This window comes from Lissotriton helveticus, chromosome 11 (assembly GCF_964261635.1).
Source record: "Lissotriton helveticus chromosome 11, aLisHel1.1, whole genome shotgun sequence".
NCBI classification, from domain to species: Eukaryota; Metazoa; Chordata; class Amphibia; order Caudata; family Salamandridae; genus Lissotriton; species Lissotriton helveticus.
The window spans coordinates 406,726,835-406,741,937 of NC_136072.1; positions in this window are offsets into that span (position 1 = coordinate 406,726,835).

Below are 15,103 nucleotides of genomic sequence, written 5' to 3' on the forward strand. Positions count from 1 at the left end.
GGTGCACAAAAGGTGAGGCCTGTATTGAAGAGTATAGTGGAAGACAGCTCTGTCCACAAGGACAAAGAAGATCAGACCTTTGTCTAAGTCCACTGCACTCTTATACACAGGCTTCACCACCTATGCTTCCCGAGAAAGTATTGAGTTATATAGTTATATAGAATTGTATTTTATAAAATTGTGAAGCTTCATGTGAAAGCGTTTGCTTCAGTCTTATTCCTGTTGTGAGGCAGGTGCAAGATTTTGCCTCAGTCTTATCCCGGCTGTGAGGCAGATGATTGTAAATACGATCTGTGCTGTGTTTCCTAAATGTGATGTCAAAAACGATTTTGGAGAAAATGAATGGTTTTTACATTTTTGATTATAATGTGGCGCAGAGGTTTAAAAAGTGACGCATCTACCTACATGCATCAATTTTTAAATATGGAGCAAAAAGGTACTTGTTTGGGTTTTCCTGGGGAGCGTAGGTGGTGAAGCTTGTGTCTAAGAGTGCAGTGGACTAGGCTTCATGAAGCATATACCTGTCTGCATTCTTAGACGCAGGTGTCAATTTGAATCTTTACAATGATGTTACCTGTGTTTTAAATCAGTGTAGGAAGCATATTGAGTTTGTTTGCATAGAGGAATTGTATTTTGTAAAATTGTGAAGCTCCATGTGAAAGCGTTTGCCTCAGTCTTATTACTGTTGTGAGGCAGGTGCAAGATTTTGCCTCAGTCTTATCCCTGCTGTGAGGCAGATGATTGTAAATATGATCTCTGCTGTGTTTCCTAAATGTGAAGTCAAAAACAATTTTGGGGAAAATAAATGGTTTTTACATTTTTGAGTATAATGTGGCGCAAAGGTTTAAAAAATGACGCATCTACCTACATGCGTCACTTTTTAAATATGGGGGGAAAAGGTACATGTTTGGGCTTTCCTGGGGAGCCTAGGTGGTGAGGCTTGTATCTAAGAGTGCAGTGGAGTAGGCTTCCTGAAGCATATCCCTGTCTGCATTCTTAGAGACAGGTGTCAATTTGACTCTTTACAATGATGTTACCTGTGTTTTAAATCAGTGTAGGAAGCATATTGAGTTTGTTTGCATAGAGGAATTGTATTTTGTAAAATTGTGAAGCTCCATGAGAAAGCGTTTGCCTCAGTCTTATTCCTGTTGTGAGGCAGGTGCAAGATTTTGCCTCAGTCTTATCCCTGCTGTGAGGCAGATGATTTTAATTGGATCTGTGCTGTGTTTCCTAAATGTGATATCAAAAACGATTTGGGGGAAAATAAATGTTTTTTACATTTTTGAGTATAATGTGGCGCAGAGGTTTAAAAAGTGACGCATCTACCTACATGCGTCAATTTTTAAATATGGGGCAAAAAGGTACTTGTTTGGGCTTTCCTGGGGAGCGTAGGTGGTGAGGCTTGTGTCTAAGAGTGCAGTGGACTAGGCTTCCTGAAGCATATCCCTGTCTGCATTCTTAGACACAGGTGTCAATTTGACTCTTTACAATGATGTTACCTGTGTTTTAACTCAGTGTAGGAAGCATATTGAGTTTGTTTGCATAGAGTAATTGTATTTTGTAAAATTGTGAAGCTCCATGTGAAAGCGTTTGCCTCAGTCTTATTCCTGTTGTGAGACAGGTGCAAGATTTTGCCTCAAAACACCTGTGTCTAAGAATGCAGCAGAGATAGGCTTCATGAAGCCTAGTCCACTGCACTCTTAGACACAAGCCTCACCACCTACGCTCCCCAGGAAAACCCAAACAAGTACCTTTTTGCCCCATATTTAAAAATTGACACATGTAGGTAGATGCGTCACTTTTTAAACCTCTGCGCCACATTATACTCAAAAATGTAAAAACCATTTATTTTCCCCAAAATCGTTTTTGACATCACATTTAGGAAACACAGCACAGATCATATTTACAATCATCTGCCTCACAGCAGGGATAAGACTGAGGCAAAATCTTGCACCTGCCTCACAACAGGAATAAGACTGAGGCAAACGCTTTCTCATGGAGCTTCACAATTTTACAAAATACAATTCCTCTATGCAAACAAACTCAATATGCTTCCTACAATGTTTTAAAACACAGCTAACATCATTGTAAAGAGTCAAATTGACACCTGTGTCTAAGAATGCAGACAGGGATATGCTTCATTAAGCCTAGTTCACTGCACACTTAGATACAATCCTCACCATCCAGGCTCCCCAGGAAAGCCCAAACATGTACCCTTTTCCCCATATTTAAAAAGTGACGCATGTATGCGTAATTTTTTAAACCTTTGCGCCACATTATGCTCAAAAATGTAAAATCCATTTATTTTCCCCAAAATCGTTTTTGACATCACATTTAGGAAACACAGCACAGATCATATTTACAACCATCTGCCTCACAGCAGGGATAAGACTGAGGCAAAATCTTGCACCTGCCTCACAACAGGAATAAGACTGAGGCAAACGCTTTCACATGAAGCTTCACAATTTTACAAAATACAATTCCTCTATGCAAACAAACTCAATATGCTTCCTACACTGAGTTAACACAGGTAACATCATTGTAAAGAGTCAAATGTATTTCTAATAAACATGCACACATTCTTTATTCCTTTAAAAAAATGTAAAAACCATTTATATTCCCCAAAATCGTTTTTGACATCACATTTACAAAACACAGCACAGGTCCTATGTAGAAGCATTCCATGTCACGACTAAAACTTCACAATTTTACAAAATACAATTACTCTATGCAGTAAAAACTTTTTACCAAGCATTATCAAAAAGCATGACACAAAGCAACATTAAAAAACCACAATTTGCTTCCAAATCTTCTCCATAGAGTATACAAGTCTCTATGTATATTAAATGAATCATAACTCACCTTTACAAATATTTTAGGAGATTCAGAACAGTGTCAGATACACACACCAATATTTCTTTAGCAGAGCTAAAGGTATGTTCTCCAGACACTGCAAACCATAAAGGCACAGAAAACCTCTAATTCTACACACATATTGCTCATGGTAACCAATCAAATCTCTTCCCTCTGTATTTTCAAACCAACACCCTTCCCCCCCTCAGCCCTTTCTACCTGTTACCATAGCAACTCCCTCCTCACTGAGCTCCCAGGGTTAAAAGTTTATTCTACAATGTTGCAAATCACCTCATCAAGGATGTTTGACCTGCGAATACACCAGCTTTTCTGGTGCAAGGTTTCTTTAAATGACTTTTTTTTAACCATTCAAATGATTTCTTATACAGAACACAACCATGCACCCTAATGTTCAGTTTTCAACTATCTCATTCTACCAATCATTGCTTGTGATTCAAGAGCACTGAAACTCCACAGTTTTTTTTTTGCAAACTCCTATTGTTCCAACTGCCATTTATTTTCCACACTTCATCTGACTGCATCAGAATCTCCTCTCACCATGTATTCTGTCTGGATTATTAGACATAGCTATATCCACTGGGCTCAAAGGTATGCAGCTACCAGAAATTTTCACAACCTTGACTTACCAAATGTGAAGATTAAATGGATTGGCCACAGAGGATTGAAATGCCACCAATTGATACCATTGGTGAAAACCTTTTTGCGTTTGCCACACCCTGACCTTTTAATTGTGCACTGTGGAGGAAATGACTTGGGCACTTTGACTGGGGTAGGTCTGGAAATGCTTATAAAGGACACTTTTGATCAATTTATGGCACTTTTTCCTCAAACTGCCTTGGTATATTCCAATATATGCCAAAGGCAGAAATGGAAGTGGTCCAATCAATTTTGTCCACAATTTGAGAAAGCACGGAAACATGTGAATAAATCTGTTTCTGCTTACATGAGAGACTATGGAATGGGTTCAATATACAATAATAACTTGCGTTACAACATGCAAGATATCTACAGGGAAGATGGTGTGCACTTTTCAGATGAGGGGAATAGAATATTCCTCCTGAATTTAAGACTGTGCATTGGTACCTACTTGTAGGTACCTAAATCAGCCACAGAACCCAAAAGCCCTTTTCAGGGCTACCCTATCTCTGATCACTCCAAATGATTATCTTTTTCTAACTTTTTTTCACTATTTTTCACCAAAGTACGCTCCCCGGTACGCTTCCCGGTGCGCGTACCAAGTGCTCCCCCCGCGAAAATTTGAAAATAATGTTTTTTTTTGTCTATATGGGCCTCCTAACACCCCCTCAGAAAACCTAGGGGGTCAGGGAGTGCCTACCGTGCCCCCTTATACCCATTCCCAACATTGTTTGTCCTCCATTTTCTGTCTCAAATCTACCAAAACACAAAATGGAGGACTCCTGTAGCGCTGCCGGTACGCGTACCGGGGCGCGCACCGGGAAGCGCTCTAAAAAAAAATGTTAAAAGTTAATTTACATAAAAACCACTGGAGACACTTTCACCAAATATAGAATAGCTCATACTACATACCAGTCCCTACCATTTTCCCAAATTTGGTGGAATTCCATTGAGCCATTTGAGCTGTGATTCCTCTCACTCTGCAAGGATCTAAGTCTTGCAACAACTTCACTTTCTGCTTTATACTTTTTTTACTATATGTACGTAAGAAATTACAAAACAAATCAATTGATTCCTGTCGCACACTACAAATACTACTACAATTCAAAGTGTACACTGGACCCTTAGTACGTCTCCCTAAAACTCCATCAGATAACACCTCTTCTGGTTCTCCAGGCACAAGTTTCTCTTTTTCAATCGGACAACCGTCTTTCACTTCATACGCTCGACCACTGGTGTCAACTGCATGCACTAAATCATTCTTCTGGAAGTAACTCTCCTCATTAAAAAAATGGCTCACAACTTGAACTGTGCATCCATTCTCCAGAAAAAACTTTACAAAAATTAGTCCGATTAATTACTCTTTTCCATCTACTGTTTGATTTGAAAACATCAATTGTCTTGTTAAGTGTCCTAATTCTATTGATTATTAAAATAAATAATTTTTTCTTAACTTCAAAAGCCTGATCAACAATCTTCTCTACACTTTTCTTTTTCTTATAAAAAGCAGCTCTCTGTTTACCTTTCCTAATGTTTTTTAACAAATTTAAAAGCACTCTATTGCGAAACATTCGTCTACGAATGTCTCTAAACTGATTCTGCCTTCTATTCCTATACATATTATTCTCTCCTGCTCCAGTTTTAGGATTCTTTGAAGTTCTCTCCTTCCTTTTCAATTTTACTCTCTCATTTTCTTTTTCTACATGCTGTCCATCATTTTTTTGGGATGTAAATATGTTACGTAAAAAAGACTTAGTTGTCTTACCAGGAGTTTTGTTCCTGTTTTTTGAAGTATTTGTTGTGGAAGAATGCTGTAATTCCGTTGCTGTTTTTGATTTTTCCCGGTTACGTTGTTTCTTTGTCCTTTCCTTTGTGGGCATCTTTGCTTACTCTTCAAATAACAATTTCAATATGTGTTAAAGAAAAAAGTAGCACATTATAGACCACTATTACCAAACAACAAAGCAATGACACAAAGCAAACGATCTATACAGGGTTACAGTTCAGGTGAAGATTCTCCAGGGGTGCACAAAAGGTGAGGCCTGTATTGAAGAGTATAGTGGAAGACAGCTCTGTCCACAAGTACAAAGAAGATCAGACCTTTGTCTAAGTCCACTGCACTCTTAAACACAGGCTTCACCACCTATGCTTCCCGAGAAAGTATTAAGTTATATAGTTATATAGAATTGTATTTTATAAAATTGTGAAGCTCCATGTGAAAGCGTTTGCTTCAGTCTTATTCCTGTTGTGAGGCAGGTGCAAGATTTTGCCTCAGTCTTATCCCTGCTGTGAGGCAGATGATTGTAAATAGGATATGTGCTGTGTTTCCTAAATGTGATGTCAAAAACGATTTTGGAGAAAATGAATGGTTTTTACATTTTTGATTATAATGTGGCGCAGAGGTTTAAAAAGTGACGCATCTACCTACATGCATCAATTTTTAAATATGGAGCAAAAAGGTACTTGTTTGGGTTTTCCTGGGGAGCGTAGGTGGAGAAGCTTGTGTCTAAGAGTGCAGTGGACTAGGCTTCATGAAGCATATACCTGTCTGCATTCTTAGACGCAGGTGTCAATTTGACTCTTTACAATGATGTTACCTGTGTTTTAAATCAGTGTAGGAAGCATATTGAGTTTGTTTGCATAGAGGAATTGTATTTTGTAAAATTGTGAAGCTCCATGTGAAAGCGTTTGCCTCAGTCTTATTCCTGTTGTGAGGCAGGTGCAAGATTTTGCCTCAGTCTTATCCCTGCTGTGAGGCAGATGATTGTAAATATGATCTCTGCTGTGTTTCCTAAATGTGAAGTCAAAAACAATTTTGGGGAAAATAAATGGTTTTTACATTTTTGAGTATAATGTGGCGCAAAGGTTTAAAAAATGACGCATCTACCTACATGCGTCACTTTTTAAATATGGGGGGAAAAGGTACATGTTTGGGCTTTCCTGGGGAGCCTAGGTGGTGAGGCTTGTATCTAAGAGTGCAGTGGACTAGGCTTCCTGAAGCATATCCCTGTCTGCATTCTTAGAGACAGGTGTCAATTTGACTCTTTACAATGATGTTACCTGTGTTTTAAATCAGTGTAGGAAGCATATTGAGATTGTTTGCATAGAGGAATTGTATTTTGTAAAATTGTGAAGCTCCATGAGAAAGCGTTTGCCTCAGTCTTATTCCTGTTGTGAGGCAGGTGCAAGATTTTGCCTCAGTCTTATCCCTGCTGTGAGGCAGATGATTGTAAATAGGATCTGTGCTGTGTTTCCTAAATGTGATATCAAAAACGATTTGGGGGAAAATAAATGTTTTTTAAATTTTTGAGTATAATGTGGCGCAGAGGTTTAAAAAGTGACGCATCTACCTACATGCGTCAATTTTTAAATATGGGGCAAAAAGGTACTTGTTTGGGCTTTCCTGGGGAGCGTAGGTGGTGAGGCTTGTGTCTAAGAGTGCAGTGGACTAGGCTTCCTGAAGCATATCCCTGTCTGCATTCTTAGACACAGGTGTCAATTTGACTCTTTACAATGATGTTACCTGTGTTTTAACTCAGTGTAGGAAGCATATTGAGTTTGTTTGCATAGAGTAATTGTATTTTGTAAAATTGTGAAACTCCATGTGAAAGCGTTTGCCTCAGTCTTATTCCTGTTGTGAGACAGGTGCAAGATTTTGCCTCAAAACACCTGTGTCTAAGAATGCAGCAGAGATAGGCTTCATGAAGCCTAGTCCACTGCACTCTTAGACACAAGCCTCACCACCTATGCTCCCCAGGAAAGCCCAAACATGTACCTTTTTTCCCCATATTTAAAAAGTGACGCATGTATGCGTCATTTTTTAAACCTTTGCGCCACATTATACTCAAAAATGTAAAAACAATTTATTTTCCCCAAAATCGTTTTTGACATCACATTTAGGAAACACAGCACAGATCATATTTACAATCATCTGCCTCACAGCAGGGATAAGACTGAGGCAAAATCTTGCACCTGCCTCACAACAGGAATAAGACTGAGGCAAACGCTTTCACATGGAGCTTCACAATTTTACAAAATACAATTCCTCTATGCAAACAAACTCAATATGCTTCCTACACTGAGTTAACACAGGTAACATCATTGTAAAGAGTTAAATTGACACCTGTGTCTAAGAATGCAGACAGGGATATGCTTCATGAAACCTAGTCCACTACACACTTAGATACAATCCTCACCACCTAGGCTCCCCAGGAAAGCCCAAACATGTACCTTTTTTCCCCATATTTAAAAAGTGACGCATGTATGCGTAATTTTTTTAACCTTTGCGCCACATTATACTCAAAAATGTAAAATCCATTTATTTTCCCCAAAATCGTTTTTGACATCACATTTAGGAAACACAGCACAGATCATATTTACAACCATCTGCCTCACAGCAGGGATAAGACTGAGGCAAAATCTTGCACCTGCCTCACAACAGGAATAAGACTGAGGCAAACGCTTTCACATGAAGCTTCACAATTTTACAAAATACAATTCCTCTATGCAAACAAACTCAATATGCTTCCTACACTGAGTTAACACAGGTAACATCATTTTAAAGAGTCAAATGTATTTCTATTAAACATGCACACATTCTTTATTCCTTTTAAAAAATGTAAAAACCATTTAATTTCCCCAAAATCGTTTTTGACATCACATTTACAATACACAGCACAGGTCCTATGTAGAAGCATTCCATGTCACGACTAAAACTTCACAATTTTACAAAATACAATTACTCTATGCAGTAAAAACTTTTTACCAAGCATTATCAAAAAGCATGACACAAAGCAACATTAAAAAACCACAATTTGCTTCCAAATCTTCTCCATAGAGTATACAAGTCTCTATGTATATTAAATGGATCATAACTCACCTTTACAAATATTTTAGGAGATTCAGAACAGTGTCAGATACACACACCAATATTTCTTTAGCAGAGCTAAAGGTATGTTCTCCAGACACTGCAAACCATAAAGGCACAGAAAACCTCTAATTCTACACACATATTGCTCATGGTAACCAATCAAATCTCTTCCCTCTGTATTTTCAAACCAACACCCTTCCCCCCTCAGCCCTTTCTTTCTGTTACCATAGCAACTCCCTCCTCACTGAGCTCCCAGGGTTAAAAGTTTATTCTACAATGTTGCAAATCACCTCATCAAGGATGTTTGACCTGCGAATACACCAGCTTTTCTGGTGCAAGTTTTCTTTAAATGACTTTTTTTTAACCATTCAAATTATTTCTTATACAGAACACAACCATGCACCCTAACGTTCAGTTTTCAACTATCTCATTCTACCAATCATTGCTTGTGATTCAAGAGCACTGAAACTCCACAGGTTTTTTTTTGCAAACTCCTATTGTTCCAACTGCCATTTATTTTCCACACTTCATCTGACTGCATCAGAATCTCCTCTCACCATGTATTCTGTCTGGATTATTAGACATAGCTATATCCACTGGGCTCAAAGGTATGCAGCTACCAGAAATTTTCACAACCTTGACTTACCAAATGTGAAGATTAAATGGATTGGCCACAGAGGATTGAAATGCCACCAATTGATATCATTGGTGAAAACCTTTTTGCGTTTGCCACACCCTGACCTTTTAATTGTGCACTGTGGAGGAAATGACTTGGGCACTTTGACTGGGGTAGGTCTGGAAATGCTTATAAAGGACACCTTTGATCAATTGATGGCACTTTTTCCTCAAACTGCCTTGGTATATTCCAATATATGCCAAAGGCAGAAATGGAAGTGGTCCAATTAATTTTGTCCACAATTTGAGAAAGCAAGGAAACATGTGAATAAATCTGTTTCTGCTTACATGAGAGACTATGGAATGGGTTCAATATACAATAATAACTTGCGTTACAACATGCAAGATATCTACAGGGAAGATGGTGTGCACTTTTCAGATGAGGGGAATAGAATATTCCTCCTGAATTTAAGACTGTGCATTGGTACCTACTTGTAGGTACCTATATCAGCCACAGAACCCAAAAGCCCTTCTCAGGGCTACCCTATCTCTGATCACTCCAAATGATTATCTTTTTCTAACTTTTTTTCACTATTTTTCACCAAAGTACGCTCCCCGGTACGCTTCCCGGTGCGCGTACCGGGCGCTCCCCCCGCGAAAATTTGAAAATAATGTTGTTTTTTTTTGTCTATATGGGCCTCCTAACACCCCCTCAGAAAACCTAGGGGGTCAGGGAGTGCCTACCGTGCCCCCTTATACCCATTCCCAACGTTGTTTGTCCTCCATTTTCTGTCTCAAATCTACCGAAACACAAAATGGAGGACTCCTGTAGCGCTGCCGGTACGCGTACCGGGGCGCGCACCGGGAAGCGCTCTAAAAAAAATGTTAAAAGTTAGTTTACATAAAAACCACTGGAGACACTTTCACCAAATATAGAATAGCTCATACTACATACCAGTCCCTACCATTTTCCCAAATTTGGTGGAATTCCATTGAGCCATTTGAGCTGTAGCACTGTCTAAATATCCTGAGGTAAATTACATGACTAAAACACATATGAAAGTGTTAGAATTTGCAACCAATGAAAATGTTACTTTCATTTTGTATTTTTATGTGCTGAAATTTCATTGGTTATGAACATGAATATATATGAAAAATGAGAGGGAAACACGGCCATTTTGAGTATTACTACCTGAGGTACATTTATAAAGGATTTCCTCTGAAAACATCAACTCCTTTCTGAAAGGTAATTTGTTAATTTTTAAGGGGAACTATGTTCTGCACTTTAAGTTAAATTGGAAAAACATTTTATGATAGTTTTTTACTGTCCCTCTGTTATAGTTATAGATTCAGATAGGCTTCTCTGTTATAGTTATGGATTGATTTAGGCTTCTCTAGTATATTTATGAATTTACTTAAGCTTCTTCACAAGCACTTTTTTATATTTCTACTTCCTGCCTGATACCATACACTGCCCAAAGATAACTTGACTGTTAAAAACTCAAAAGTACCTCTCTGAACTTAAACCCAACAGTGCCCTATCTCTACTGATATATTTATTTTTTATGCAATTTACAGCAACATAATGGAAGGAGATCAACATAAATGTAATATTTCATTCGAACTTGATCTTCAGGACAAGCCAGAGGAAGAGAATAACGATTCAGATTTTTTGGGTCAGTCTCTTGATGAAGAGTTTCTCAAATATGTGGAAGAAATGGAATAATGTAATCCAAATGAGGACATTCCCAACGACATAATGTTGGAAGTCTTATTACATTTTGAAAAATCAGAGCAATAAATTTATATTTAATAATTAAAAATTGTTCCAGACATTATTCTTTTTTATATGTAATCAATGAAATAGTACCAAAATGAATATAATATAATGTGAGACTTATAGTATACTGTGCAATTGTTTTTGTGATACATAGTAATTTTGCTCATAGTTACTTCCTTTCTCCCACTATATTATCTCCAAAATGTATTTGACATCTGTTTTTCATCTCCTGCCTCCTTTCTCTCACAGTCTGTCTCTAATGCACGATATCACCGCCACTTTTCTATACATTTACAAGAGATTAAATGTAATACTGGAAAACATCATAAGGGAGCAGGATAGACTACCTCTGAACCCCTAGACCTTCTCAGGGTGTGCATAAAGGATCTGTTTCTACTTTCCTGACAGACTATGCTATGCATTCCATATACCACAATAACTTCTGTAACAACATACAAATTATCTACAAAGGAGATGGTCTACATTGAATTTAAAACTCTGCATTGGTACCTACATGTTGGTACTTAAATACGCCACACAACACAACAACTCTATTCAGAGCTACCCTACCTCTAAGCACTTTAAATTATTATTTTACTGTTTCACTGAGTTGTCCCCATGTGTGGAGGGGGGGAGGTGTGTGTGGGGGATTTGTGGGGTGTGTGTGTGTGTCTGCGGGGGGTGAGGTGTAAAGGTGTGTGTAAGTGCGTGGGGTATGTGGGTGTGGGTGGGGGTGTGGCTGTGTAAGCTGTGTGTGTGGGTGTGGGTGTGTGGGGTGTTTGGGTGGAGGTGGAGGTGTGAGTGTGTGCGGTGTGTGTGGGGTGTGTGTGTGTGGGGGGGATATGTGTGTAGGATGTGTGTGTATGTGTGGGATGTGTTGGTGTGTCTGTGAGGTGTGTGTGTGTCTGTGGGGGGGAGGGAGTTGTGTGTATGTATGGGATGTGTGGGGTGTGTCTGTGAGGTATCTGTGTGTGCGTGTGTGTTTGTGTGTGTTGGGGGGGTTGAGGTGTGTGTGGGTGTGTGGGTGTGGGTGTGGGTGTGTAAGGTGTCGGTGTGGGGTGTTTGGGTGTGGGTGGAGGTGTGCGTGTGTGAGGTATGTGTGGGGAGTGTGTGACTGTAGGGGTGTGGGGTTGTGTGTGTGTGGGTGTGTGTGGGACGTACTTGTAGGCACCTAAAACAGCCACAGAACCCAAAAGCTCTTTTCAGAGCTACCCTACCTGTAATCACTCAAAATGATTATTTTACACTATTATTTTCACTATTTTTCACCAAAGTACGCTTCCCGGTACGCTCCCCGGTGCGCGTACCGGGCGCTCCCCCCGCGAAAATCGAAAAAAAAAATAAAAAATGTTTTTTTACCCGAGGGACCCTTTTATGGCCCCCACATCAAACCTAGGGGGTCAGGGGGGTTGTACCCTGCCCCCTTTTCATTATTTTCCCTTTTGTTTTTACCACCTCTTGTGTCTGGATCCTACCGAGACACAAGATGGCGGCCGCTACGGACTGTTTCGAATGTTTACAGATACCCGAGAGCCAATCAGCTTGCCATGCGCAAGTCGCATGGCGCACCCGGAGCGCTCCCCGGTACGCGTACCGGGGCGCGGCTCTAGATATATAAATTTTTTGGAACCTAAATTACTCAAAATCCTCTGGAGCACATATCTTGAGACATAGCAAAGGCACATCGGGCTATAAGTCCCTACAAGTTTGGTGAAAATCCATTCAGCCGTTCGAGCTAAAAGTGCGACAGACCGTCCTATGGAAATTAACATGGGAAAAACACGTTTTGGGACCCCCCTTTTATCTCAACCCCCACTTGACGAATGCCCCCCAAACTTTCAGGGAAGGAGCGGAGCGCCGCGAGGCAAAGTTGCTAAAAAATTCAGGCTGATTCCTCAACCGGCGCCAAAGTTATTCCAAATAGAATGTTGCGATTTCCCTATGGAAATCGATCCTAACTATAACTACCTACTGGCGACCGCCAGTAGGTAATATATATATATATATTACCTACTGGCGGTCGCCAGTAGGTAGTTATAGTTAGGACCTAGTTTCCATAGGAAATCCGCAACATTCTATTGGGAATAACTTTGGCGCCGGTGGACGAATTTTCCCTGAATGTTTGGGGGGATTCGTTAAGCGGGGGCCGAGATAAAAGGGGGGTCCCAAAACGTGTTAATTTCCATAGGGCGGTTGGACTCACTTTTAGCCCGAACGGCTGAATGGATTCCCACGAATCTTGGCAAAATTGTAGGGACTGGTAGCCCGATGTGCCTTTGCTATGTCTCAAGATATGTGCTATGCATTGCCAAACTAGATTGACAAAGGCCTCTTGAAGGCTGAAACGCGTCTCTCCTTGTGCTCATGATTGAGGGCGTCCTGCACTAAAATAAATGCCGAATCCAATGCCACTTTGTGTCCGTGCCTGCTCTCCGTGGATTCCATGTGGGAGCTGGGTGTTTTTGTTCATTGTGATACAGCGTGAATGGTCGTCACGCTTTCCCGGAACACCAGTCGTTTTGTGGCTCTCCTATCAGACCGTTTTTGTGAGGAGTACTGGAGTGCTATCAGGAGAGCCCCCAGCTGTGCAAACTGGATAAGGATCGAGGATGACTGCCGAGGGAATGCAGGTCTCAGAGCGGGGCGGTTTTCGTGACTGCCAGCATGGATCTGTATCTCACCGACAAGAAATGCCTTGCCTGGAATACTGGTACATACTGGTGACTGGGCACCGCGGACGCTACAAAACCCCGATGCGGTGAGGTGGTGATGGCGTTATCTATTTTGCGGATGGGTCCCCCTTAATCACGAGGTTGTGCCATTTAAAAATGTTTACGCTTGCCGTTTTTGTCCTTCAGACATTACCTGTCCTTGCCTGGGTGTTAACCGCCTCTTTGACACTGACTTTGCAACAACATTAGGAGGTTTATACTGCCTATATTTTACTGACTATTCTGCTGCATTGTGGGATCCGCAGTCTCTAAGGAATTTCAAGTGTGTGCCTGAAATAACTCTGAGGTGACATTTCTTTAACGATACAAAGATGTTACCTCATGCGCGAAGAATGTTTGCCGGTCCCGGGACGTCACACAGCAGCAACAGCTGATCATAACAAGGCAGAGTTCGAGTGTCTGCCCGAAATAATCTTGATGTGACATTTCTTGAAGGATGCCAAGGTGTTACCCCATGCGTGAAAAACATTTTCCGGTCCCGGAGCTCCAGGCAGCAGTAATTGTTGATAATGATATGGCAGAGATTATTTCTCCTTCCTTGACAAGGTCAGAGGTCGAGTTGTGGCAGGATAGTTACAGGCGCAAATGAGCTACCAGGACTATGGACAGTCATTAAGGACTACTATGAGTATGTGCGGCAACAGTTTTAAAACTATTTTGACTATTTTAGAACATATTGGCAACACTGGGTGTTAGTTTGGCTGAACAGTTTTAATGCCCGTGTGCATCCCATTGAGCAGTGGTTTTATTGTTATACATGCTTCATCGTATATTTTGTCTGTTTTATTAGGTAATTTCGCAACCTTGGTTAATGCACTGTGCACTTTATATCAGTATGTTGCGTCTTTCCTACATTTATGTTTATGAAGAGTTTTTAGGCAACGCGAGCATGTTGTATTTAAGCTAATATGGGAATACACACGCCATAGTATGTCTTCCATGTTTACCAACAGGGCTAGTGAGATGGGCTATTTAATGTATGAGCTATGCATTGCCAAACTAGATTGACAAAGGCCTCTTGAAGGCTGAAACGCGTCTCTCCTTGTGCTCATGATTGAGGGCGTCCTGCACTGAAATAAATGCTGAATCCATTGCCACTTCGTGTCCGTGCCTGCTCTCCGTGGATTCCATGTGGGAGCTGGGTGTTTTTGTTCATATATATATATATATGTATATATATATATATTACCTACTGGCGGTCGCCAGTAGGTAGTTATAGTTAGGACCTAGTTTCCATAGGAAATCCGCAACATTCTATTGGGAATAACTTTGGCGCCGGTGGACGAATTTTTGCGAATTTCTCAAATTAGGTGGCCAGTTCCGCTCCGCTCCTTCCCTGAACGTTTTGGGGGGGATTCGTTAAGCGGGGGCCGAGATAAAAGGGGGTCCCAAAACATGTTTTCCCCATGTTAATTTCCATAGGGCGGTTGGACTCACTTTTAGCCCGAACGGCTGAATGGATTCCCACGAAACTTGGCAACATTGTAGGGACTGGTAGCCCGATGTGCCTTTGCTATGTCTCAAGATATGTGCTCCAGAGGATTTTGAGTAATTTAGGTTAAAAAAAAAAATATATATCTATAAGCGCGCCCCGGT